The sequence below is a fragment of the Rhinatrema bivittatum genome, chromosome 4 (assembly GCF_901001135.1).
Source record: "Rhinatrema bivittatum chromosome 4, aRhiBiv1.1, whole genome shotgun sequence".
In the NCBI taxonomy this organism is placed as follows: domain Eukaryota; kingdom Metazoa; phylum Chordata; class Amphibia; order Gymnophiona; family Rhinatrematidae; genus Rhinatrema; species Rhinatrema bivittatum.
This window is the reverse complement of record NC_042618.1, coordinates 411,100,412-411,128,380: the sequence shown is the minus strand read 5'-3', so window position 1 is coordinate 411,128,380 and position 27,969 is coordinate 411,100,412. Positions and strand designations below refer to the sequence as shown.

Below are 27,969 nucleotides of genomic sequence, written 5' to 3'. Positions count from 1 at the left end.
TTTAATCAAATTTATAAAATACTGGCCTCTGCACATAAACTGAGGGTTATTAAATGTATGTTAGTTATTTTATTTTTTAATCTTTTTGTTTTCTAAAGCACACAGAGCATTACATAAGACACAATAGCTGATACGTGCCCCACCTGCGGTCATCCTGCGCACGGGACTGCTCACCTTCGGGGTCACACAGCGGGTCCCGGTCCTGTCTCCCTTGCGGCCCTTGCAAGTCTGGCTAGGCCCCGGTGTCCCGCGGCAGCTGTCGCCGGGCCTTCAGTCGTGCACCGGGCCTCACACCAGGCCTTGGCGTCTCAGCAGCTAGCCACGCCCCTACGCGCGCGCGGACCAGCCGCCCTGATGTAGGTTCCAGGGTGGGGCCTAGTTCCGCGGCGCACCCTGATTGAACTCATGTTATAAGGAAGTTCCTGGCCTCACTTCCTTGCCTTGGCAATCGGGTTGGTTTGTTCCTGAGATTGCCCTTGCTCGTGTTCCTGCTTGCTTGTTCCTAGTCTTGTTCCAGGATCCTTCTGTTCCAGTTCCATTCCTGCTTCTACCTGCTTCCTCGTCCTCGGACTGACTTTCTGGTAAAGACCTCAGCTTGTTCCTGACCTGCTTGCCTGCCTGCCGCTTGCCAAAGACCTCAGCTTGTTCCTGACCTGCCTGCCTGCCTGCCGCCTGCCAAAGACCTCAGCTTGTTCCTGACCTGCCTGCCTGCCTCCTGCCAAAGACCTCAGCTTGTTCCTGACTTGCCTGCCGCCTGCCAACGACCTCAGCTTGTTCCTGACCTGCCTGCCTGCCTGCTGCCTGCCAAAGACCTCAGCTTGTTCCTGACCTGCCTGTCTGCCTGCTGCCTGCCAAAGACCTCAGCCTGTTCCTGATTTGCCTGCCTGCCTGCTGCCTGCCTAAGACCTCAGCCTGCTCTTCGACCTTGCCTGACCTCTGACCTTGATTTGTTGACCACTCCTCGGACTGATTCTTGGACTTTGACCCTGCTCGCCTGACCTTGCTTGATTCTGGCTCTGTCCCTAGCCTTGTCCTCACCAACTCTATTCTGGTTCACTCTCCTCCAACCTGTTTCCAGCTTCGAACCCGATAGCGCTCTCCCAGTGTCTGTGGGCACACTGGACTCTGACTCTCCCAGACTTAGGTGAGTCTTAAACCTCCTAAACGCGAGCAAAAACGCAGCAAATTTCCAGCGGCAGCCCCGCGATGGTGCACAAGAAGAAAGGTCCGGATTTCAAGCAGTTCGCGTTCACAAAAGACGCCGGCGAAGAAGACGGGCCTAGTGGAGCTACGGAAGCCTCGGCCTCGAGTAATCCGACACCAGGTGGGGAGAACGAGGTGGAGGGAGAGGGATTGTCGGTATCTGATCTCCCCACAAGGGACGAGTTCCGGCGATGGTTCGGGGACTTAAGGAAGGAAAATAAAGACAATAAAAGAGAACTCCTGATAGCTATGGCGGACCTGCGGGAAGAAATGGCTGAAACTGGAAGGCGGGTGGATGATTGCGACATCCGATTAAAGGGACAAGCCTTGAAAATTGAAGCTCTGCAAAAAGCCTCTGAACAATCTTCCACTGATACAGCAGCTGAAAACGCTAAACTGGAAGACTTAGAAAATCGCAGTAGGTGTAATAATTTGAGATTTCGGAGTATACCTGAAACAGAAACTTATGCGGACTGCGGAGGCACTATTCAATGCTTCTGCTTGCTTTTATTACAACAAGAGGGCGCCGCTGCGGAGGATGGAACTCCCATTCCTATTGAATTGGATCGGGCGCATCGCTCTTTGGGCCCCAGAATTAATGGCAAACCTAGAGACATCATCGTTTGCTTCACAAAATACACTGTAAAATAAAAAATCTACCAGATTGCTAGGAAGCAACACTTGTGGTCCTGGGAGAACCATCAAATTCAAATTTCTCCAATAACATTAAAAAAGAGGATGGAATTCAAGGAGATCACCGCAGTGCTCAGAAAAGAAGGCCTGCGGTTGTTTCCCTTTGGCATCGCGATCGCTATTGAGGGCACCACATCCAAAGCGGTGACCGTTGTGGACCCAGCGGCCATTTTGAAGGATGCTGGACACTCAGTGAAACTGTCGGCCCTGGACAGGCCTGCCTCATCTGCTCCAGTGAACACACCCCGCTGGCAAAGGGTTCGCAACTGAGGTAAACGGCTGCGTAGACATTCTGGAGATTGTACATCGGATCAGGAGAAAGGAAAAGGATGAACATTCTCAATTTATCTGGATTACAGGTTCTTTTCTCATGTAGTGAGCAGATGAACTGCCACTTGGAAGTTACATATGCTATTTCTGTTTCTTCACATATGATACGCTATGTTACGATGAGGTTTATTGTTCTTTTTTGATATGTTCCACAATGTCTGTTTGTGAGGGGGAGAGGCTCGGGGAGGGTAGGGCAGGCTCTGATGGGGATCACGTCCTCCATGGCTTACACAGTGGACTGTGAAAAGCAACGGGTTTTCAGGGGAAGGGGAGGGAGGGGATACCTTGTATAACCTACATGGATGTTGTATACGGCATACATTGACATGTAACACTAACCAGAATGACAGCATGATTAATACCAAACTGAGCTATTTGTGGCTGGGGTTGAGTGCCTGGGGCGACTGGATAACCGAGAATGTCAGGACAACCGGGGACGACAGTGAGGTAGGGGTGCCGGAGGGGACATGTGTTTGACACTATGGCGTCACTAAACTTATGGTCCCTCAATGTAAAGGGCTTGAACAGTCCCCAGAAAAGGCAGACGCTTAGAAATGATGCCCAGGCATCCAGAGCAGATATATTGTTTTTACAGGAAACACATTTTAAAAAGCGCTATGAACGTTTATTAATGTGGCCTTTATATCCTTGTCAATATCATGCGGCGGCATCCAAACAGGCAAAATATGCAGGTGTGAGTATTCTCTTGCATAAGGACCTGCAAGGTACGGTTGTTAAAACAGTTGCTGATCCACAGGGGTGGTACTTATTGCTACAATTGGAAATGGATAAGGAACTTTATACACTATTAAATGTTTATGCTCCCAACACTGGACAGCGGGTCTTCCTGGCAAATCTGGGTGCCACTCTAGATGCACTACCTGAAGGGCACCTGGTAATTGTTGGGGATTTTAACCTTACTATACAACCCCATATCGATACCTCCTCCAGTGGTAGTAGCGGCTCGTCCGATGATCGTAAATGCCTTAAGCGTTTCATTCGGGACAGGGATCTCCTGGACATATGGCAACACCGGCACCTAGCAGTGCGGGATTATACATTTTTCTTCCATCCATATAAATCTTATTCCCGAATCGATTATTTTTTAGTGGACAAAATTATAGGGTTGAAGGTTCGCAACCCAGACATCAGCTCCATTACGTGGTCGGATCATGCTCCCATTTGGCTAACTATTCAGTTACAGAGCATTAAATCCGGGTTGCAATCCTGGAAATTAAATGATTCCCTATTGGCAGATGACACGTTTTGTCAACAAATTAGGTCAGTAATAACAGAATATCACCAATTTAATAGGACACAAGACCATGCCAAACCACTTCTTTGGGAATGCTTGAAGGTAGTGCTACGGGGCAGATTTACCGTATTTTTCGCACTATAAGACGCACCTGACCATAGGACGCACTTAGGATTTGGAGGAGGAAAATTAAGAAAAATAATTATGTCCCCTTGATGGGCTCTGTACGGAGCTCCCCGCTGGTGGCAGTCCATGGGATATTTTTTTGGTTTCGTTTTTTTATAGTAAGGCAGAGAAAATCCACACAGGTACTTGCTGCTTTTCTCTCCCTCACAATCATACAAGGCTCTTTCACACTCACTAGCACTCTCCCCCACTCAACTCATTGGCTCTCCCTCACATATACACATACCCACAGACAATCACACACTCAGACTCTCTCCCTCATTCACACAGCTCTCTCACACCAGTTATTTTAAACTTTCATGACTGCTCCAAAGTTCAATAATAAATAGTCAGGGCTATATTACATTGATTAGGAGAGCAATTGCTCCTAATATTTCAACAGGTATCCACTTAATCAGCACAGGCAATAATTCTATTTGCTGGTCTGTGTCATGTGTCCTCCATCCCAGGCAGTATACCACCCCTATGACCCTCCAATACATCCAAACCACAAGGAGTGAAGTTCTTACTCTGGACTGCAAGAGAGGTCCTCTGGCAGAGCCCGAGCTCCCCGCCGGTCCCGGGGTGCAGCTCACTGCAAGATCGGCATGGCGCAGGTCAGTCATCATCTGTTTGAACCGCGTGGGCTACGGAGGCCCTTCCAGTTCAAACAGCTCCCTGCCGGTCTGCTGTTCCCAGGGTGCATCCCACTGCGAAGGCTGGCGCGGCACAGATCAAATGCCGGCCATCTGAACTGGAGGGGCCTCCATAGCCCACGCAGTTCAAACAGCTGATGCCTGACCTGCGCGGCGCCGGCCTTCGCAGCGAGATGCACCCCGGGAACAGCAGACCGGCAGGGAGTTCAAGTTCCGCCGGCAGAATGTGACACACCCGCGTCCCCATGCTGATTGGGAGGGGGCGGGGAACGGCGCGCGAGAGGGAGATGCACCCCGGGAACAGCAGACGGGCAGGGAGCTCAAGTTCCGCCGGCAGAATGTGACACACCCGCGTCACCATGCTGATTGGGAGGGGGCGGGGAACGGCACGCGAGAGGGAGAGACACTACCTTCGCTCCATAAGACGCACCCACATTTCCCCCCCATTTTTTGGGGAAAAAAAGTGCGTCTTATGGAGCGAAAAATACGGTATTTCTCAAGCTTCGCATCAAAAAAAAGTGAAGAATGCGAAGGCCGCAGCACTGCTGTCTACCATTTCCGATTTAGAAAAAACACTCAAAATATCACTGTCACCTAAAATATATTCCCAGCTTCAGACGGCCCACAATGATTTAAACGCATTGCGAGCAAATGACATTGCTTATCAACAAACTGGTTCAGCAGGAACATTTTGAATGGGGCAATAAGGCAGGGAGGCTGCTGGCCCATAAATTAAAACGCCAGATAGCACAGAATCAGATAATAAGAATTAAAGCATTGGATGGTTCTATGCTGGACTCGGCGGTTGCGATACAGCAGAGGTTCCAGCAATTTTATGGGACATTATACGCAGCTGACTCCACCATACAAATGGTAGAGATTGATGACTATCTTACTGATATTACCTTACCTAATTATCGGAGCCTGAAAAACAGTTCTTTGAGAGTATTATTACTCCCAGGGAAATCGAGCAGGCCATTAAAGCTCTTAAAGTCAATAAGGCTCCGGGCCTAGATGGGTATATGGGTTGATTCTATAAAAAGTTTGTCTATCAGGTATCTCCATATTTGTTAGACTCCTTTAATGCCCTTCAAGATGAAGCTTGCCTGCCCCCAGAAGCTAATGTAGCCGGGATTACTATTTTAGCCAAGCCGGGGAGGGACCCCTTCGAGTGCGGTTCATATCAACCGATCTCTTTGATAAATATAGACCTGAAAATATTAGCTAAGATTTTAGCAACCTGACTAAACAGAGTAATGGCCAAATTGACACATCCCGATCAGGCGGGTTTCATTCCCGGGAGGAAAGCGGCAGACATTGTTAGGAAAATTCTTGATCTTATGTGGTACACACGACAGACTCAGATCCCGGCTATATTAATGGCAGTCGACGCTGAAAAAGCGTTCGACATGGTACATTGGCAATTCTTGTTTAAAACACTAGAGACGATGAATTTTGGCCCGAACTTTTTGACTTGGCTCCTCAAATTATACGATCATCTGAGGGCTAGGGTTAAGGTAAATGGGGTTTACTCTGACCCCTTTCCCATTGGAAGGGGCACCAGGCAGGGATGCCCTCTGTCCCCACTACTTTTTGCGCTATTCTTAGAACCCTTTACCACTAAAATTAGGAATGAATCGTCGATCACAGGAATTCGGATAGGGGAGGAGGATTATAAATTGTCATTATTTGCCGATGACATACTTTTCACTTTATCTCATCCACAGAAGTCCTTGGCTGGGGTAATTAACCTGCTAAAGGAATACAGCTTAGTATCCGGATTCCGCTTAAACCTTGATAAACCGGAGGAATTTAATATCTCCTTGCCGGGAGCACTTGCTGACCAGTTGAAGGCACAATATCCTTTAAAATGGGCAGGCTCAAAAATAAAATACTTAGGCATAATGATAGGTACCAAATTACAAGATTTATTCAAATTGAATTATCTGCCCCTGGCAGCAAAGGTATCTAGCGATCTGGAGCAATGGGCTACGTTACCTGTTTCATGGACTGGTCGCATAACGATCCTAAAGATGTTGGTGCTACCAAAATTTAATTATTTGTTTCAATCATTGCCGATCCCAGTTCCCACTGCATTATTGAAACAGTGGCAGAAACGTTTTTTTGCATTTCTTTGGAAAAGGAGGCCCCCCTGAGTATCACAAAATGTGTTGTTCCGACATAAACTGAGAGGTGGGATGGGAGTACCCAAACTCCGATGGTATCACGCTGCAGCACAGCTTAGCACTATTCTGTCATGGCATAGGCATACCTAGAAACCTAGATATTGAACAAGTTATCTTGGGCAAGATGCCTATTCAGGCTTTAATATGGTAACCTAAGCCAACGCTGAAAATAGAGGGTTCCACCACGCTTCCCTTGACTACCACCTTACATACTTGGGAAAAATGGAAACACTTATTGGTAGGGACTAGAAAATACTACCTTAATACACATCTTTATTACAACACTAAATTCCCCTCGGGCTGGGACTCCTCTCTGTTTCTTATATGGCGAAAGGGGGGTATACACACTATGGGTCAGCTTTGGGGGAAGGATGGCGCATTATAATGTTATAAAATGTTATAGCAAATGTATATATCTATATCTAATGTTATCCTCTCCCTTCTTCTCTTCTCCCAGTTCTATTGTTACGGCTATGGCTGCTGTGCAACCGCCTCACCACCAGGGGTCCCTCTAGTGCTGGCTCTCCTGGCAGGCCCAGTCCATCTCCCCTGTCCACTCTATGTTCTGGGCTTTTCCTTATAACCCTGCCTGACAGTTCCCTCGGTGCTTCGGCATCGAGCTCGCCTAGGCTCCCTGCTCTAGCCTTCCTTCCTTGCTTGCTGTGCGTTTGGTCCCTGGACCTTGCCTTGCCTTGCGCGGCCTTCGGGCCTCATTCCTTGCCTTGCCTTGCGCGGCCTTCGGGCCTCATTTCTTTCCTTGCCTTGCGCGGCCTTCGGGCCTTCTGCCTTGCTCTGCTTACTGTGTGTGGCCTACGGGCCTTCTGTGTGTGTGTGGCCTACGGGCCTTCTGACCTGCCTTGCCCTGCTTACTGTGTGTGGCCTACAGGCCTTCTGTGTGTGTGTGGTCTACGGGCCTTCTGACCTGCCTTGCCCTGCTTACTGAGTGTGGCCTATGGGCCTTCTGTGTGTGTGTGGCCTACGGGCCTTCTGACCTGCCTTGCCCTGCTTACTGAGTGTGGCCTACGGGCCTTCTGTGTGTGTGTGGCCTACGGGCCTTCTGACCTGCCTGGCCCTGCTTACTGAGTGTGGCCTACGGGCCTTCTGTGTGTGTGTGGCCTACGGGCCTTCTGACCTGCCTTGCCCTGCTTACTGAGTGTGGCCTACGGGCCTTCTGTGTGTGTGTGGCCTACGGGCCTTCTGACCTGCCTTGCCCTGCTTACGGTGTGTGGCCTACGGGCCTTCTGTGTGTGTGTGTGGCCTACGGGCCTTCTGACCTGCCTTGCCCTGACCCAGCCTGAACCCAGACACTGCTACTTGCCGCCTGCCCTGACCCAGCCTGGACCCAGACACTGTTACTTGCCGCCTGCCCTGACCCAGCCTGGACCCAGACACTGTTTCTAGCCTTTCTTGTCTCTCTCCACCTGGAGCCACCCTTCTGGGTGGTGTTCATGACTCCTGACCGGAGCCCATGCTTAACATCTATTACCTTGTTATTTGTAACTGCTTCCTTCCACACTATTAGGTTATTCAATTGTTCATTGTACACCCCTGTTATATGTAAACCGGCATGATGTGATTGTGTCATGAATGCCGCTATATAAAAATTGTAAATAAATAAATAAATAAATTATCGTTCGCCCAGTTACAGGAAATTTACCAGCTCCCGACATCAGCTTTATACTCCTTCCTGCAACTACTTCATTTTATGAGGCGAGAGCATATTCAGAATGAGGTTATAAAGGGGAGATCTCAATTTGAAGGGTGGTGTGTATTAGCTGATCGAATTAAGGGTGGGCTTTCCAAAATTTACAATGCACTACAAGGATCATTAATGGGTTTACCTCCTTTTACAAAAAAGTGGGAGGATGAATTAGGACTGACATTTACACTTGAGGAATGGGATCAGATATTTTCTTGTACCAAGCGATGCTCAGTATCTACTTCACTAACAGAAAATGGTTATAAAGTGTTGTTTCGTTGGCATCTTACGCCCTACAGACTGCATAAAGCACGCATTTGTGATGATGCATCATGTTGGAAGGCGTGTTGTCATGTTGGAACTTTTCTACACCTTTGGTGGACATGCATTAAAGTGCAGAGACTGTGGCTGGACATGTCTGATCTTATATTCAGCACTCTAAAGCGGAGGATCAAGTTATCCCCAGCTATCTGCCTTTTAAATGCACCCGTGGAGGGATCCAAATATGAACTTATATTGGTTAATCAATACTGTATTGGAGTTCGTTGTCTGGTGGCAGCAACATGGAAACAACCAACAGTTCCATCGAAAGAAGCATTACTTTACAAATTGGATGCTATGAGCATAATGTATAAAATTACAGCTCAACGACACCAGCACTTAGCTACGATAAGATCTTGCACCCATATCTAACATGGAGGAACGAAGTCTCCACACAATCGCCAGTGTCCTCCACATGACGTTCCTGACTTTCAATTGCTTGAGATTACTCCTCAGACCTTGGATGGTCTTCAAGGGGGTGGGGGGACTGACTGAGCTAATCAAGAAGACAATTCAAACTTACGTCTGTTTGTTAGGCAAGCTTTATTATTCTCAGTCGTGCTCAGTGTCTTTTATGCTTTTCTAGTTACATCATTCTATTTCAATTTATTACATGTCATTACTGGAGTGTCTTTCATATGATTATTGTACATGTATACATATCTCTTTGCTTAACTGTTCATTAATGGTTGTCAATAAACATTACATTACAAAAAAAAAAAAAGATACCTCAAGAATCACAATTTAGTCAAAAATATCAAACATACTCAAACTGACAAGAACAATCCCTGCAGAAAAGCACATCCCTTAATGTCCAGAATTAATTCTGTGCTAACCCCAGTAAAAGCCCCAAATCTGTTCACAACCCTTGTAAAGATATCTCGGGTTGGAGATCTTCTAATAGACTATAAGATTTAAACAATAATCTTACGATACAAATTAATTAGTTTTTCAGAGAGCAGATCCAAGACACTTTGTATGAAGTAGTCTTTGTATGAAGTAGTTTATTAGCACCACATGTGAAAACAAGAATAATACAGAACAATTATTTCTTTTGTTGTTTTTGCCTTGTTACAGTTTCAGTGTTAGTTTTAGTTTACAGTATAAGCACTGTCATGGAAGATAAGGAGAGAATAAATGTTATCCAAGCTTAACTGGCACTTAAAATTACGCAATTGCCATCTAAACCTATTCCAGTTGTAAAGTAATTTGAACCAGTGTTCTCACCCTTCAAAGCACTGCATCAGTCCAGGGTCACTCCTGTAACAGGATTCCATATCTGGCACCCAAGGGATAGATCTGTATGCCTTTTAGTGGATGACAGATAAAATCCAAAAATCTCACAGACATCTCCATGAAGTATAACAGAGAAAAAGGATAAAAATCACTAATTGGCCAAATACTTTCAGGGTAAATCTGGAAAACAGTTGCATGCACTTTGATGAGCAACTGTGCTGAGTAAATCTCAGTCTTAGCTTGCAAGTGATAATGATAGTGACTGGCACAATCAGTTCTAGTAAACTGCTGTTATGGTTGTGGGTTTGTGGGCCCTGGGCCGAGGTGAGAGGTGAGAGGTGGTACCGCCCATGGGGAGGAGCCCCGTGAGCCTCACCATCGGGAAGTGAGGTCTCAGCTGCTGGGTGTGAAGGACAGCAGGTACTGGAGAGAGAGAGAGAGAGAGAGAGAGCGACACTGCCCACGGAGCGTGGAATGAGATAGGAGAGTCACACAGACACAGCGGTGCCATGGAGCCTGTGAAGTGGGGAATACCCAAAAGAGGATTCCTCTGTAGAGATAATATGGCAATGGTCCGCAGAGTGGGGTACACCAGTGAGGGTCCTCAGTAGAGATGATATTGCAATGATCCGCAGAGCGGGGTTCACCGAGGAGGGTTCCTCCATAGAGATGATACGGCAGTGGTCCGCAGAGTGGAGTACACCGATGAGGGTTCCTCAGTAGGGAAGATACAGTAGTGGTCTGCAGAGCGGGGTACTCACAGTAGAGATGTGATGGTTCCAGAGGAGTCCCGGGAAACGGGGATGGCAGCGGTCCTACGCGCAAGGCCTTCCGAGGAGCAGATAGCCAGAGACGAGGAAAGGGCCCCCAAGGAGCGGGTACCCGGGACATCTCACGCCAAGGAAGCAAGAGCTGGAACGGGAAGTCCGTAGTGAGCGAAGCGGATTCAGCAATGAGGGAACTCGTTGCCAAGTCGTAGGCAGACAGGGCCAGCCGGCTTAAGAGCCCATAGAGCAGAGCTTTCCAAACATTTCATGTTGGTGACACACTTTTTAGACAAACATAATTTCGGGACACAGTAATTCAGTCTACTAGTAAACCAGAGGTTAAAGGTTAAACGAACGAAACATATTTCGACAATTTATGTATGTTTCCTTAAATATATACATAAATAAAATGTTTCACGACACAACCTATCTCATGAAAACCTTAAATTTATATTAAAAATATATATTCCAAGATTCATGTTATTGCTATAATTTATGAGAAACAATAATAAAACAAATTGTCTGTCCCCCACACACTCATCTTTCTCCTCCCCCCAGCACATGTCTGGCCCCCACTCACTCATCTCTCTCCCCCCAGCACATGTCTGGCCCCCACACTCATGTACCTCGTCTTTTTGATTGTTGCCAGTTAAGTGCTTCACTCCCTTCCATGATCACCTGACACTGCTGCTTGCAGTCAGTACTCCTCATGGCCAGGCCTCTTCGGCAGCAGCAGCCAATGCAAGGATGGCTGGGCTCGTTCCACCCACCAAGCCCCCCAAAAAAACGCGATTGACAGCAAAAATCACCCAATAATAAGCAACCCATAAACTGAAAAAAAAAAAAGTGAATCTCTAGAAAAGAAAAGCCCAAACTCGCGTCAAGAGTTGACCGGGCTTGCGCGACACACCTGCACACTGCAGGCGACACACTAACGTGTCCCGACACACAGTTTGGAAAGCTCTGCCATAGAGAATGACGTAATGACGTCATCCGGGGGGGGGGGTAGAAGGTAGAAGGGAGAGTTAGAAGGGGTAAAGGGGGACAGAGGGGGTAACAGACCCAGAAGGGGTGATGGTATAGAGGGAAGAATGGAAGCTAGAAGTTTGATGGGGTTGGATGGGTGAGAGAGCGAGTGATGGTGACTGGAGGAAGAAGGATTTGGGAGACACACAGGAGCAAGAGGGAGTGAATGCTTCTTAGGAGAATGAATTGAAGATGGGTGAATTTTGTGAGAGATGTAGTGGGTGGGTAAGAGCCAGAAGGAGTAATGTTGGAGGGTATATTCGAGAGAGCCAGAGAGAGTACTGGAGAGGAAGGGTTGTGTTGTTATTACGTGTGTTTAGTGGATTCTTGGGTGCTGTGGAGATGACCATGCCCACAGGGAGGAGCCCCGTGAGGAGCCACAGCACTGGGCTAGACTCTTATACACAAAACACCGGAATTGAACTCTTTTATTATACAGCTTGAAGTAGCCATCAGGTGGCAGTGGTGAATTGTAGTCTCAGGGACCTCGGCAGAGGGAACCCTTCTCTCCTAGATGATGTCAGGAGGTTCCGCAGCAGTTACCCAGCAAGGAGTTACTGTGGATGAGACATATGAGAGATTAGAGTATTCACTTGGTGTTAGCCTTTATGGATGCGATTCCACCAGATAGTTGTAGTAGGTACAGGCACTGAGGCAGGGAGAGCAGACCCTCGAGGAGCGAGTACCTGTTCCCTGAATGGGACCTGAATGGGACCTGAAAATAGAACAGAGGTACCCAAGTTAGTAGTAAACCCCGAAGGGCAGAAGTAAAGCTGCTTGCAGGCAGCAGGGAAGAGGCAGAGTAGTGCAGACAGGAACAGAATGTGTCCATTCGAGTCTTTGCCAACTCAATGAGCTAGCAATCTTGAGAAGTAGATATACCCGGATGGCGTGACGTCAGATGAGGGAACGCCCTCAAGGTTCACGCCACTGGGCGTACATAGACGTGGGTTGCGCGCGCACCCTAGCAGGTACCTGGGAGGAGCAATGGTGTAGAGCTGCACCATAGCCGTTCTGGGGATGCAAGAGAGGCCGGCTTGATGACGCTGCAGTAGCCATCTTGCCCAGGTAAGCGGGAAGAGCTGAGATAGGCCTGCTACAAGTGGGGTGAAGCTGTCGAAGACCGACGGACACAACAGTACCCCCCTTCAAAGGGCATCCACGCAATGACCTACCAGGTCTAGGTTTTTCGGGATGTAGATGATGGAAATCCTGTAGCATCTTCTTATACAAGATATTGGACATTGGAGTCCAAGAGTTGTCTTCTGGGCCATAACCATCCCATGACAGGAGGTATTACCATACTCTGCCTCTTTTTCTTACATCGAGAACTGTGTCAACTTTGTATTTGATGTCTTCCTCTGCATCTACCGGAGTAGAGTTGAGTATCTTGTTGGAGAATTCACTGAGTATCATTGGTTTCAATAGTGAGACGTGGAATGCATTGTGGATCTTTAAAGTAGCGGGTAGCTTCAGACTGTAGGTGAGGTTGCCCAGTATTCGGAGAATGGGAAATGGTCCAACGAAGCGAGGAGCGAATCAAGCTGAAGGAAGTTTGAGTCTTAAATGTTTTGTTGAAAGCCAGACCTTGTCACCAGGTTTGAAGTCTGGAGCCTTGCGGTGATTAGCATCATATCCTTTCTTGGCTCGTATTCCTGCTTTCATAAGCATCTCTCTAGTCTGAGTCCAGAGTTGATTGATATCTGTAGCAGTTGCTTGAGCTGCTGGGGATGACACTGATAACGGAAGTGGCAGTGGTGGTAGTGGTAGTCATTTGTAGAGCACTTTGAATGGTGTTGATCCAGTGGATGTTGCTGGATGAGAGTTTATGGCAAATTCTGCCCATGGCAACAGTTCGTTCTAATCATTTTGTCGGGTGTTCACGTAGGCATGAATGAACTGTTTGAGTGTCCTGTTCATCCTTTCTGTTTGGCTGTTGGACTGCAGATGATATGCCGATGTGAAGTCGAGGGCTACATCGAACTTCTTGCATAATGCCTTCTAGAAGTTAGCTGTGAACTGGACTCCACGATCGGAGACTATGTGCTTAGGCAAGCCATGCAGGCGGAAGATGTGCGTGATGAACAATCGGGCGAGCTCCATGGCGGTGGGTAAGCCTGGGAGAGCCACAAAATGTGCCATCTTCGAGAACCTGTCAACAGTTACCCAAATGGTGTTGTTCCCTCCTGATGATGGTAAATCTACCACAAAGTCAGTGGTAATATGTGTCCATGGTTCTTCAGGGACCGGCAAGGGTTGGAGGAGACCCCATGGATGTCCTGGCGGCGTCTTCTGTTTAGTGCAGTTTGCACAGGAAGCGACGTAGGCAAACGTGTCCTCTTTCATGGTGGGCCACCAATAAAAGGTTTGCAGTTTAGACAACATCCTTCATTGCCCAGGGTGTCCTGAGAGTTTGGAGTTGTGGGCCCAAGCTAATAACTTTTTCCTGCAGACACTGAATGGGTAGCTGCCAATATGACCTTCTCGGAGTCAATGATGTGTTGCGGCTCTTCGGGTAGTCCTTGGAGAGGAAGGAGAATGAAAGAGCGTAGTATCTGATATTCTTATCTCCAGGACAGTACTTGAACACGAAGTTGAATCTGTTGAAAAACAGAGACCATCTCTCTTGTCTATGGTTCAGGTGCTGTGCGTGGCAGAGATACTCCAAGTTCTTATGGTCTGTGAAGACCGTTACTTGATGTTGTGCTCTTTCGAGCCAAGGGCGCCATTCTTCGAATGCCATCTTTATAGCCAGAATTCCTTGTCTCCAACTCTGTAATTTCTCTCGGCAGGAGAAAAGCGACGGGAGAAAAATGAGCATGGATGTGGGACCTTAGAATCGCCAGCCTGGCTTAGTACTGCCCCTACGCCAATGTCAGAGGCGTCGACCTCTACGATGAAAGGTTTTGAGGGGTCTGGATGTCGAAGGCATGGCTCGGTTGAAAAGGCATCCTTTTGGAATGCAGCTATTGCTTCGGGAGACCAATTAGCTATGTTGGCACCTTTTCTTGTCATAGCTGTCAGCGGGTCTGTGAGTGAGGAGTAATTCTTGATGAAGGTCCTGTAATAGTTGGTGAAACTTAAGAAGCGTCTGAGAGCCTTTAACCCGGTGGGTTGTGCCCATTTCTTGATACTCTCCAGCTTCTGTGGGTCCAGTTGAAAACCTTCTTTGGAGACAATGTAGCCTAGGAAAGGCACTGATTCCTTATGAAATTCACATTTAGATAGCTTGGCGTAGAGATGGTTCTCACGAACTCTCTGTAGTACTCTCTTGATATCCTCTTGGTGAGTGGTGATGTCTTGTGAGAAGATTAAGATGTCATCTAAGTAGATAACAACACATTTATAGAGAAGTCTCGGAAGATGTTGTTCATTAAATTTTGAAAGACAGCCGGAGCATTGCACAGTCGGAACGGCATCACTAAATACTCGAAGTGGCCATCTCGAGTGTTGAAGGTCGTCTTCCATTCATCACCAGCTTTAATGCGAAGTAGGTTGTATGCTCCTTTCAGATCCAGTTTTGAAAAGATCTGGGCTCCTTGTAGTTCTGAAATCAGAGTCAGGGGATAACGGTCCTTAATAGTTATTTTGTTAAGGCCTCTGTAATCTATGCAAGGATGCAAGGTGCAGGCCTTTTTGCCCACAAAGAAGAAGCCTGCGCCCGCAGGAGACTTGGATGGTCTAATGAAGCCCTTGTTGAGATTCTCCTGAATGTATTCAGACATGGCTTTGTTCTCTGCCACAGACAAGGGGTACACTCTGCCCTTGGGTGGCTTCGTATTCGGCTTCAGACGAATGGTGCGGTCATAGGGTCTGTGAGGCGGAAGTATATCTGCAGCTTCTTTTGAAAAGAAATCTTGAAAAGATGAGTATTGAGGCGGCAAGCCCAGCATTACTGGGGTGGTAGGCATACAAGGTAATGGCTTAACCTCAGTCAGGCATCACCTATTGCAGTCTGGACCCCAACTTGACAGTTCCAGAATGACCCAATCGAATTGAGGCATATGCTGTTGTAGCCACGGTAATCCCAGTACTATGAGGTGCATAGCCTTCTCTAAAACAAAGAAGGAGATGGTCTCCCTATGCAGAGCACCGGTACGTAGACACACTGGTTCAGTACATAGTGTTACTTCTCCCGGCAAGGGTTCTCCATGGATGGATGAAAGAAATAGAGGAGGCGACAAAGTGGAAGTGGGGATCCGTAGATGTTCCACTAGTCGTTGAAGAATGAAGTTGCCTCCTGCCCCAGAGTCCACTAGGGCAAGAGTCTGGTACTGTAGAAGACCGCAGATGAGAGATACAGGAAGAGAGAGCAGAGGAGAAGGAGTGGTGAGACCTAAGAAGAGTCCTCCGGCAGGACTTAGGTCTGCCCATTTCCCGGAAATATAGGGCAATTTTGGAAGCATGGCCAGCTTGTCCACAGTACATAAACAGCCCTAATTTCTTCCGCGTTCTTCTCTCTTTTGACGTCAGGTGGCTGCGGCCTAATTGCATCGGTTCCTCCTCGCCGGCTGCTGGGACCATAGGGGTAGCCCTGGATGCAGTCTTGATTCGGACTTCACTCAGAAAGGGTCTCCTGGAAGTCTTGGTTTCTTGAACTTTATCTCGAAGCCGGCGATCGATTCTGGTTGCCAGTTTCACTAGTTCAGCCAAGGTTTCAGGCATCTCTCTAGCTGAGAGTTCATCCTTCAGGCGAGTGTTCAGTCCTTCAAAGAGCAGCATCTTCAGGCATCTTGGGACCCAGGATAATTCAGATGCCAGTGTCTTGAATTTGATAGCGAAGTCAGCTAGGTTCTTGTTCCCTTGCTTTAGGTGAACCAAAGAAGATCCTGCAACAGAATATCGGGCAGGGTCATCAAAAACTGATTTAAACAGTTCAAGGAATCCTTCAATGTTGTGAAGGATCGGGTCCTCGCGTTCCCACAGCGAAGATGCCCAGGACAGGGCTCATCCATCTAGGTATGACAGGATATACGTAGTCTTCGCATAAGCTGTGGGAAACTGTCCAGATTGTAACGCAAAGTGCATGCAGCACTGGTTAATGAAGTCTCTGCATCTCCATACTTCTCCCGAGAAGCGGGTAGGAGCTGCTAGAGGTACAGTTGTATTGGCCATCACCTCTGACGGTTTAGCCTCTTTACCTGAGGTGGAAGGGGAGTTCATCTGTTTGTGTAACAAATTAAATGCAGCGGTCAGTCCTTCCAGCGCAATCTGCTGTTCGGCGATCCGCTGGGCCAGGCCTGGAATGGCCTGCAACGCCGTGAGCTAAGCCGGATCTATGGAGTTGGCAATCTATTGTTATTAATGTGTTTAGTGGATCCTTGGGTGCAGTGGAGATGACCACGCCCACGGGGAGGAGCCCCGTGAGGAGCCACAGCACTGGGCTAGACTCTGATACACAAAACACCGGAATTGAACTCTTTTATTATACAGCTTGATGTAGCCACCAGGTGGCAGTGGTGAGTTGTAGTCTCAGGGACCTTGGCAGAGGGAGCCCTTCTCTCCTAGATGATGTCAGGAGATTCCGCAGCAGTTACCCAGCAAGGAGTTACTGTGGATGAGACAGATGAGAGATTAGAGTACTCACTTGGTGTTAGCTGTTATGGATGCGATTCCACCAGATAGTTGTAGTAGGTATAGGCACTGAGGCAGGGAGAGCAGGCCCTCGAGGAGCGAGTACCTGTTCCCTGAATGGCACCTGAAAATAGAACAGAGGGCCCCCGAGGTGCGGGTACCCAAGTTAGTAGTAAACCCCGAAGGGCAGAAGTAAAGCTTTCTGCAGGCAGCAGGGAAGCCTCAAAGTAGCGCAGACAGGAACAGTATGTGTCCATGCAAGTCTTTGCCAACTCAATGAGCTAGCAATCTTGAGAAGTAGATATACCCGGATGGCGTGACGTCAGATGAGGGAACGCCCTCGAGGTTCGCGCCACTGGGTGTACATAGATGTGGGTTGCGCGCGCACGCGCGCACCCTAGAAGGTACCTAAGAAGAGCAATGGTGTACGGCTGCATCATAGCCGTTCCGGGGACGCCAGAGAGGTCGGCTTGACGATGCTACGGTAGCCATCTTGTCCAGGTAAGCGGGAGGAGCCGAGATAGGGGTGCAACAAGCGGGGCGAAGCCGTCGAAGACCGACGGACGCAACGGGTTGGAAGGGCAGACACATTAAAAAGGATGGGAGCAGAGTGTTGCATGTCCTGGCTGCGGCAGGCCCACGACCGGGCCTACTCACCTCTGGCGCCCGGATCCCAGACCTGGCCCTTCCTCTCTGGCGGCGGTGGCCAGCTGCCTGCCCTCCCACACCCCCACTGCCTCCTCGGGCTCTTCCTGTTCCTCTGCGGGCTCCTCTGGCTCTCCCTGTTCCTCTACGGTCTCTTCCAGTTTCCAGCGGGTCTCCCCACGTGTGCTGCGGGGAGACACCGTCGTCCAGCATCCTGCTTCTTCCTAGGCGCACGCATTCGTGCCTCTTGTTCCTTTAAAGGGGCTGCGACAGGAATCTCACCCGTGGCCCCGGATGATGACATCATCGGGCCCTGCTACTTAAGGCAGGATCTACCACTTGTTCCTTGCCTTGGCAACAGGTCTCCATGCTTGTCATGTGCTCATTGCTCATCCTGTTCCTGACTTTGTTCCTGGTTCCTGTTCCTGACTCTGTTCCTGGTTCCAGCCTAGTCCTTTGCCTTGAACTGATTTACTGGCTTTGACCCATGCTACGTTGAACCACACTCAGGACTGATTACTGGCTTTGACCCCCCGCTTCATTGGAACTATGCTCTGGACTGATTACTGGCTTTGACCCTTGCTTCGTTGGACCATGCTCAGGACTGATTACTGGCTTTGACCCTCACTTCATTGGAACTACGTTCAGGACTGATTACTGGCTTCACCCTTGCTTCATTGGACTACACCCTGGACTAATTCCTGGCCTTGACCCTTGCTCTGCTGTACCTTGCCTAGCTTTGTCGCCTGCCCTGACCTCGCCTCAGGTATCCCACTGGACTTGGCCTTGTCAGTCTTTGGCCTTCTGCTACCTGGGCGTGACCTATTCTTGTTTCCGGCCCATCCTTGCTGCCTGGGCCTCTGGATCCCTGCCTCGTCCGGACCTGCTTCGGTCCCTCCGATACCGCTGCTGGTCCCTGGCTACCTGCTACAAACATCCACTGGGAGTCGTCTGATGGAGGCCCGCCTAAGACCAGCTGGCCCCGGCACCCAAGGGCTCAACCTGCGGGGAACAAGGGCTGGTATTGGTGAAGCTCCAGTCGGCCTCCGTCTCCTGGTCTGCTCTGCCTCCCGACGGTGGGGACCCGTGGGTAGCCCTACGGGTAGCGTCAATCCCACCGCAGGCCAAGGGCTCACCACCAGTGCAACACAGGGGAGATACTGGTGGTAGACAGAGGGTGAGGAGTCAGTGACAGAGTAGCACAAAAGATGGGGAGGGAGGTGTTAATGTTGGAATCGCTGAGCCTCTGACATTAATCTTACGGAATATGGAGAATGTTATGCTGGGGCTGATTGAGACAAAGTGATGGGGACGAGAGAGTAAGACAGACACTGGGCACAGCATGGGGAAGAAGATATTGGTCAGAGACTGGTGGGGATAGGGTGGAAGGATTGAGAGAGATACTGGTGAGAATAAGGTGAGACGATTGAGAGAGACTGGTGGGGAATTGAGAGACTGGTAGGAACAAGATGAGAGGATTGAAAGACTCGGGTGGATTAAGAGAGAAGCTAGTGGGAACAAAATGAGATTGAAAGAGACTGGTGGGAACAGAGTTGGAGGATTGAGAAAGAGAGAGACTGGTGGGAGGATTGAGGGAGATTTCTGGGAACAGAATGGACTTGAAAGAGAGATCATGGGGATAGGGTGAGTGGACTGAGAGAGAGAGATACTGTTGAAAGGGGGGTCTCTGCCCCTCCACAACCTCTCATCTTTTGAAAACATGAAGCTCTTTGATACTGTGCATTCCAATTTCTTGGCTCGTGGTGTGTGAAAGGTTGGTCACCTCTGCCCTATCGCATACATCTTGATAACTGCAATGGGAAGACTGCCTAACACAAGTACCGGTCTTCTCACAACTCCTTCCCCAAGACTAACCCTCCACAACTCTACCAAAGAACGTGTTTTCTCCATAGCAGGACCACCCCTATGGAACTCCTTCCCCACCGACCTAAGACTTGAGCCAACATCTCAAACTTTCAAAAAGAAACTAAAAACTTGGCTCTTCCAAAAAGCTTTTACAATATCATGAGAACAATCACCACTCAACTCACTCATAGCCACTCCTTCCCCTCCCCCTATCCTATCCCCCTTCCCTTTTCACTCACCTACTAACCCTTTACTATTCTCACCAACCCATCTCCTCCACGATATACACAATCTCCTATCATCCCCTATTCCATCCAATGAACTCCTACATCCATCCTATGACTAAAATAACACAGAATGCCTATCCTCCACATTCCTAAATATTCCTAAATGAATATAAGAAAAACCACCCTCTTGAGTTTTTCTTTACCTAAGTTATTTGCTTCTCAATTTTTTCTTTATTTGCCTTATATATCAGTTAAATCTATATCCCCCGGTTTTGTTCTCCCATTTGTTATACTCTGTTACACTGTAACCTTTTTTTCAACTTGTTCTATGTAAACCGATGTGATAACATGTGTTTAATGTCGGTATATAAAAGCTAATAAATAAATAAAGTAAGTTTTACAGTGAATTCAGGCAAGCACAAAGTTGAATCCTATCATTATGACTGTATTTCTATCTCATAAGGAACTAAATTAACCCTTCGCCATCACACTGAAATTCTTCTGCAAAACTATCCCTAATTCAACCATAAAATACAAATAGAAATGTGCAGACAAAAACTGAACTGGAAACCGCAACAAGACAGACTGTCTCTCACTCACTAACCCCTCCAGTCCCACCCACTCTCCACACACACATTTTCTCATTTTGAATTTGAATTCATTAAAACTTATTGTCCTCACTTTTTACATAAGCTTTCAAGGCGGATTCCAAAAGAACATGCATAAAACCATAAAAATATGTTCTATTTTCTCTCTGTCACTCCTTTCCTTCTCTTCTCTCACACTCCAGCCACTCACCAGGTTGTCTTCTGCCCCACAGGCACGTCACAATTCCTGCCCACGGGAGTGGAAACCCCTTGCGTAGGTCATCATTTGACAGCACCACTGTCATAGCAGCTGGCATTTTCTTTCTGTCCATGGGCAGGGATGACCTGCCCCTGAGATAAAGCTGGATACGCCAGGGCCTGGGTGGCCCATCCTGATCTAACACCTATGAAATGTTGCCAATTCCTACTTGAAGAAAGTCACTATATACAGATCCACTGTGAAAAGTCTCCAGATTGGGTAAAAAGTAGCTAAAACCATGTTGTTGCATAGTAAGAACATAAGAACATAAGAAAATGCCATACTGGGTCAGACCAAGGGTGCATCAAGCCCAGCATCCTGTTTCCAACAGTGGCCAATTCAGGCCATAAGAACCTGGCAAGTACCCAAAAACTAAGTCTATTCCATGTTACCATTGCTAATGGCAGTGGCTATTCTCTAAGTGAACTTAATAGCAGGTAATGGACTTCTCCTCCAAGAACTTATCCAATCCTTTTTTATACACCGCTATACTAACTGCACTAACCACATCCTCTGGCAACAAATTCCAGAGCTTAATTGTGCGTTGAGTAAAAAAGAACTTTCTCCGATTAGGTTTAATTGTGCCCCATGCTAACTTCATGGAGTGTCCCCTAGTCTTTCTACTATCCGAAAGAGTAAATAACCGATTCACATCTACCCGTTCCAGACCTCTCATAATTTTAAACATCTCTATCATATCCCCCCTCAGCCGTCTCTTCTCCAAGCTGAAAAGTCCTAACCTCTTTAGTCTTTCCTCATAGGGGAGCTGTTCCATTCCCCTTTCATTTTGGTAGCCCTTCTCTGTACCTTCTCCATCGCAATTATATCTTTTTTGAGATGCGGCAACTAGAATTGTACACAGTATTCAAGGTGCAGTCTCACCATGGAGCGAAACAGAGGCATTATGACATTTTCCGTTTTATTCACCATTCCCTTTCTAATAATTCCCAACATTCTGCTTGCTTTTTTGACTGCCTTAGCACACTGAACCGACGATTTCAATGTGTTATCCACTATGACGCCTAGATCTCTTTCTTGGGTTGTAGCACCTAATATGGAACCCAACATTGTGTAATTATAGCATGGGTTATTTTTCCCTATATGCATCACCTTGCACTTATCCACATTAAATTTCATCTGCCATTTGGATGCCCAATTTTCCAGTCTCACAAGGTCTTCCTGCAATTTATCACAATCTGCATGTGATTTAACTACTCTGAACAATTTTGTGTCATCTGCAAATTTGATTATCTCACTCGTCGTATTTCTTTCCAGATCATTTATAAATATATTGAAAAGTAAGGGTCCCAATACAGTCCCTGAGGCACTCCACTGTCCACTCCCTTCCACTGAGAAAATTGTCCATTTAATCCTACTCTCTGTTTCCTGTCTTTTAGCCAGTTTGCAATCCATGAAAGGACATTGCCACCTATCCCATGACTTTTTACTTTTCCTAGAAGCCTCTCATGAGGAACTTTGTCAAACGCCTTCTGAAAATCCAAGTATACTACATCTACCGATTCACCTTTATCCACGTGTTTATTAACTCCTTCAAAAAAGTGAAGCAGATTTGTGAGGCAAGACTTGCCCTGGGTAAAGCCATGACTTTGTTCCATTAAACCATGTCTTTCTATATGTTCTGTGATTTTGATGTTTAGAACACTTTCCACTATTTTTCCGGGCACTGAAGTCAGGCTAACCAGTCTGTAGCTTCCCGGATCGCCCCTGGAGCCCTTTTTAAATATTGGGATTACATTTGCTATCCTCCAGTCTTCAGGTACAATGGATGATTTTAATGATAGGTTACAAATTTTTACTAATAGGTCTGAAATTTCATTTTTTATTTCCTTCAGAACTCTGGGGTGTATACCATCCGGTCCAGGTGATTTACTACTCTTCAGTTTGTCAATCAGGCCTACCACATCTTCTAGGTTCACCTTGATTTGATTCACTCCATCTGAATCATTACCCATGAAAACCTTCTCCATTACGGGTACCTCCCCAACATCCTCTTCAGTAAACACCAAAGCAAAGAAATCATTTAATCTTTCTGTGATGGCCTTATCTTCTCTAAGTGCCCCTTTAACCCCTCGATTATCTAACGGTCCAACTGACTCCCTCACAGGCTTTCTGCTTTGGATATATTTTAAAAAGTTTTTACTGTGAGTTTTTGCCTCTACAGCCAACTTCTTTTCAAATTCTCTCTTAGCCTGTCTTATCAATGTCTTACATTTAACTTGCCAACGTTTATGCTTTATCCTATTTTCTTCTGTTGGATCCTTCTTCCAATTTTTGACTGAAGATCTTTTGGCTAAAATAGCTTTTTTCAGCTCCCTTTTTAACCATGCTGTAATCGTTTTGCCTTCTTTCCACCTTTCTTAATGTGTGGAATACATCTAGACTGTGCTTCTAAAATAGTATTTTTTAACAATGACCATGCCTCTTGGACATTTTTTACTTTTGTAGCTGCTCCTTTCAGTTTTTTTCATTTTCTCATTTTATCAAAGTTTCCCTTTTGAAAGTTTAGCACGAGTGCCTTGGATTTGCACACTGTTACTCTTCCAGTCATTAAATCAAATCTGATCATATTATGATCACTATTGCCAAGCGACCCCACCACCATTACCTCTCTCACCAAGTCCTGTGCTCCACTGAGAATTAGATCTAAAATTGCTCCCTCTCTCATCGGTTCCTGAACCAATTGCTCCATAAAGCTATCATTTATTCCATCCAGGAACGTTATCTCTCTAGCATGTCCCAATGATACATTTACCCAGTCAATATTAGGGTAATTGAAGTCTCCCATTATTACTGCACTACCAATTTGGTTAGCTTCCCTAATTTCTCTTAGCATTTCACTGTCCATCTCACCATCTTGACCAGGTGGATGGTAGTATACCCCTATCACTATAGTCTTCCCTGACACACAAGGGATTTCTACCCATAAAGATTCAATTTTGTATTTAGTCTCATGCAGGATGTTTATCCTGTTGGACTCTATGCCATCCCGGACATAAAGTGCCACACCTCCTCCCGGTGTCAGCATAGCTGGTAAGCCTAAAATTAGTAGGGAAAAAGGGGCGGTTCATTCTCACACACACTCTTTTGCTGTCTCAGAAACTGACACACATACTCACATTTTCTCAGTCACACACAGTTTCTGAGCCATGCTCAGACATTGACACACACTCTTGCATGCTTAGACACAGTCATACACACTTTCTTATACACTCTGACATACACAAACATCCTCTGCGGCTGCTCATGTGCTCATTTAGAGGTAAAATTTAAAAGCTGGATGCACGCCGAAATCAGGAAATGGGAGCACATCTAGCACCAGTGCGTGTCCACCCTGTTTTATAAAGTGGGCAGATGCATGCACATCTCACATCAGTAGAAAAAGGAACATGGTGTGGGCTGGGCGTGGGCATTCTGGGGTAGTGCCAAGAGATGTATGTGCAAGTACCTAAGCACCTGGGCGTGTGTCCAGGTCCAGTGCCACGTAACTTTAATTCTGCCTTGGAGGAGGTATAAGTTAAAAAATATAATTCAGGCATCTGTGAGGGTTTTGAGGGATCTGGGGTAACTAGGTGGAATGCAGGCTGTATAACCAGAGGGTTTGGGAGGACCTAGGAGAACACTGGGCGAACAGATGGGTGAACTGGTAAGACTGCTCCTCGGCAGGACACATGTCCGTTTTAAAATACAGGCAGCTTCTCTTCCATAAGCCGACTTAAACTGTTGGGTGCACACAAGCTTAAAATTAGGTGCACACATACGTGTGCCTAGGCTATTTTCTCACATGTGTGCATATGTGCATGGTTGTTCTAAAATGGCCATGCCTTTGGGGGTACACCGATGCACACTTGTATATGTGTGCCCAAGAGCCCATTTGAAAGTTACCATCTTAGCGAGTATCCCCTCCTCTGGACTGGCCAGCTAAGAGCACTACAGCAGCATCATTTAAAGTTTCTGCCCTTGTTGCCAGCCCTTACCCATCCTGTAGCAGCCACCTTTATACTTCTTCCTCCCTCTTCAGGACACTCACTGTATCCATGGCCCACTACACTGCCCTTCTCTGAGATCAGCCCAGCTAGCTCACATAGTGTCCTTTCTAGCAGGGCAGAGAATTTTCCCTGACTCCCAGCAGCACAGCAGCAAACAAAAAAATAGATCACTGATTATAAAATAATCTTAAAATAAAATGTTCTTCTGCTGCTGTCAGCCTGTCATAAAGTAATAATAAAGTTGCAGTCTTGCTCTTTTTTTGCTGGTTGTAATTTGATATCCTTCCAGCAGAGGGAGCCTGTCACTGATTTCATAAAATCTCTGGGATATTTGGGGGAGAGAGAGAGGGGAGACTGAATCAACAGAGCCTGTTCCAAGAAGTGAGGGGGCCGGATCAGCAAGCATTGAACTCTAACTAGAAGTGGCTCTTCCTGGTTTCCTGAACCCACGCAGACATCCAGTAGACAGTCTCACTCCCTTGCCGGATCAACAAGCATTGAACTCTAACTAGAAGTGGATCTCACTCCTTTGCCGGATCAGCAAGCATTGAACTCTAACTAGAAGTGGGTCTCACTCCCTTGCATTTTTCAGCTTGCAGATATGCTTGTAAATAAGGAGCCTGATAGAAATTCAGAGCAGGAGAGGGGAGCAGTTCTTGCTCACGGCAGCCTGAATTTTGGGGGGCCATGCCCCCTGTGGCCCCCACCTTTCTGATGCCTATAATCAGCCATCCTGTGGACATTCCTGCTTGCTTTTTCGTTTATCTTTAAGAAACAATGATTTATTGATGCATAGGAATGTACCATTGTCAATGTTATTTTGAGCTATTCTATAAACTTGAAAGTTCATTTATTTAATTTCTGTTGAAAAAATTACATCTACATTTTTATTTTATTCGCATTTGATTTCCCATCCTTTACTATTTGCATTAAAGCTGGTAGGAATAAAATAGTATAATAATTACATGTAAACAAGGTAAAACATATTACTTATATAAAAGCAGTATAAGAAACTTAACATTGGCAGCTTGCACTCCCTTGACCCCCCCCCCCCTTCCCCTTATCCGATGACCATAAAATAACCACACATATACCATTATTGGTGAAAACAGGCCGCACCTTTTATTAATAATTAATATAAACCAAACATTTCGGTACCCGAGTATTAGTGCGTCTATCAAATATATCTGAACCGGGCTTTGTACCGGCGTCCGCCATTTTAGCCAGTCCGCCATACGATCTTCCCAGCCCCCCGCCATGTCCAAGCCAAGGGGCCACCCCCCGGGCAGCCCACGCCCACCTCTACGCACTTCCTTTCCTCTCGGACCCGGTTTGTCCACCGTGTCCCCCAGGCCCCTCCTGGCCCCTGACTCGGGTACCCCCGCCACCCCACTTGCTGCGACAAATTTGTAAACTGTAACATTTCTTGCTAACATTGTTTCCTGACTATCTGCCACTATTGTGCCACTTCCTATGCCTTGCATCCCCCCTTCGTTGTGTCTCCTGTTGGGTGGGTGGGTGGAAACGTGAGCGCTGGCCAGCCGAAAAGGCCTGGCCCAGCGCTCGCTTGGTATTTGAGGCCCGAGGTCTCGCGAGACCTCGGGCCGAGATTTGCGCACTGCTGTGTGCCGGCGCGATGACGTCACCGCGCCCCGATGCCTGCCCCGGCCCTCCCAACGCGTCCGACCCGCCGTGGCACTCCTCCCACCGCCGCCTGGACGCCGGGCCCCGGGATGTGCACGGTAAGCCGCTCCCGGGGCGGGGAACAGGGGGAAAAGGTGGGGGGTCGACCGGCCGGCAAGCGCCATGTTAAGGGGTCCCTCCCCGCAGGCGCTTGTCGGTCCGTCAAAAACTGTGATGGCACAGACTTTATTCGTTGATTTTAGAGGAGGTGGATTGAACATCTGATGCATCTGTTTTGTAAGTTTTTTTCGATAACATACCATCTGCTATAGAATAATCATTCATACTGGAGTAGTGCTAACATACCAAAGGGTCAGAAAGACTAAAAAAAAAAAATTTTGGCAGGCCAACTGGAAAAGGCATTGTAAAAAAAAGCATAACAATTTCCAGATTCTTAAAATGTATGAGTGAAATTTTAGTTACAGTATAGCTATTTGGCCCCCTCTGCAGTATGACTGCTGACAATTTATAGTACATCTGAAAACAGAATGCATTTGTTTCAACTATTATAAGAAGGCAAATTTTTATCGGTAGGTTATACTAAATAGATAATATTAAAGTATATATGTTCAAATAAAATAGTATTGTTTATTGGTTTTCAGCAGCTAAGATATACATACTAGCATGACCAGATTATAGCACATATTTTCTGCTTTAAGAGGAAGCTGACAAGCTAGCTGCAAGGATAGTGGATCCTTGTGCTGAGGCGTGGTTGACGCAGCCTAGTAGGCAAACCTAATAGGCCCACACCAACAGCTGGCAAACGTGCCCTGGCCCGGGACTAGGTTGAAGCTTCACCTATACCAGCCCCGTTCCCTGCAGGTTTAGCTTTGGATTCCAGAGGCTGGCAGGACTTAGATGAGTGTCCCTCAGAGTGTTCAGGTAAGAGAGTCCGGAACAAAGCCAAGATCTGGACAGGAGGTGAGACAATTAGCAGGAGCTAGCTAGAGGTTGAGGCAGGCAGCAAGCGGAGTGTAGACAGAGTTCGTAGCTGAGGAGAGGCAGGCGGAAGATAAGAGGGAAGTCTGGGTCCAAGGCAGAGGTCAATGGCAAACGGCAGGTGGCAGGCAAGAGGGAGATCCAGGTTCAAGACAGAGGTCAAGATAGACTTAGCAAGGCGAGATAGACTGAGCAAGGCAGGATAGATAAGGCAAGGCAGACAGAAACTAACGCAGGATCAGGAGTCAAAGCAGGATCTGGAACCAACGCAGGAGCAACATGTACTGTATCCAAGCAGGGAGACCTGTTGCTGAGGCAATCCTGTGAAGCGTGGCTAAGTCTTTTATACCTAGCTGCATGACATCTTCACTGAGTGCTGACAGCTAGGTTTCCTGCCGCGGGGACTTCATAAGGTGCCGCACTGCATGCATACATACCTAGGGGAGCCTGGGAAGCAGCATTGCAGACAGCGTCATGGAGGCATGCCTGCCTCTTCAGAGGCCTGCGGCATCTTGGAGTGAGTGCTGTTGGTCATGGGATGACCCCACAACCGGCAAACGTTACATGAGCAACATCTGTCTACACCTGCATACCCCATTATTAACAACATTTGGTGGGCAAAATTATTGTAATTACATTTTTAAA

The 27,969-nt window shown here is 47.3% G+C and overlaps 1 protein-coding gene across 4 annotated transcripts in view; it reads left to right on the top strand.

Moving 5' to 3' along the window:
- CCDC36 (coiled-coil domain containing 36) overlaps positions 1-27,969 on the top strand; it is a 165,338-nt gene that overhangs the window by 37,110 nt on the left and 100,259 nt on the right. The gene's annotated exons all lie outside the window — the stretch shown is intronic.